Genomic DNA, 1,098 nt, shown 5'->3' with positions numbered 1-1,098 from the left:
GAGCTAAAGACAATCCAGGCCCAAAAGACTCAGAAAGAGCTTTTACCTCCCTCCCTTAACTGCTGAAAATAAGTCAGATAAAGGGCCTGTACCAGAAAGAGATTATCACCAAAGATAACTACAAAGACAAGGGCCAGGTGTGGTGAGCTGGGGTGAGCTCAGCAGGTCCTGTTCAAATTCTTCTGTGCCCTATTGTCTCTGCATGGAATGGCAAAAATCTGTTCAGCAAACATTGCCTCTTTCTATCTTCCTTCCCTTTGTAGACCCAGACCCCTACCCACTTCTCCTTAGCTCAGGGTATCATATAAGACTGTCTGGGAGTCTCTCCTTACTTCGTGGAACCCTCGTAAGTACAAAATTAAATGTGTTTTTCTTCTGTTAGTCTGCCTCATGTCAATTTAGTTATTAAACCAGCCAAAATAACCTAGAAGAGTAGAGGAAAATTTTTGTCCCTTACGATACTAACATAAGTATGTATACATGAACTAAAGACTCTCACTAAAGGTGCTCACAAAAGAGGACTTCCAGAACTGCTTCAGGAAGTGGTAAGAATGACGGGATAAGTGTGTGGGAAGTGAGGGGGTGTATTTTGAAGGGGGTTACTGGGAATGTGTCTTTTACTGTAATATATATTTTTTTTATTTAAAAATGCACCGGGCTGGCCAAGTGGCGCATTGGTTAAGAGCTGGCTTGGGACGCCAGAGGGCCCGGCTTGGATCCCACATATGAGGGCCAGTGACACTGCCCTCTACAGCTAAGATGCTGAACAACAGCTCAAGTTGGAGCCCGGCTTGGATCCCACATATGAGGGCCAGTGACACTGCCCTCTACAGCTAAGATGCTGAACAACAGCTCAACCTGGAGCTGGGCTGCCATGAGACACCAGCGACCACTAGGCTGCAACCCTTGCTGCAGTGGGTTGTCATGGGCTACCGTGTGTAGCCAGAAGCCAGCGTCAGCGGCCAGCAGCCGCAGTGAGTGGCCGTCCAGAAGCCATCCAGATGCCGGCGACTGATCTGCCTCGCTGGGGAAGAGCGCAATGATGGTGCCAACTTGGGCCAGTGAAGCAACGTCCTCCACAACTAGACTGAAGAACAA

This window comes from Hipposideros armiger, unplaced genomic scaffold, assembly GCF_001890085.2.
Source record: "Hipposideros armiger isolate ML-2016 unplaced genomic scaffold, ASM189008v1 scaffold_215, whole genome shotgun sequence".
In the NCBI taxonomy this organism is placed as follows: domain Eukaryota; kingdom Metazoa; phylum Chordata; class Mammalia; order Chiroptera; family Hipposideridae; genus Hipposideros; species Hipposideros armiger.
Note: the sequence above shows the minus strand (reverse complement) of the source record.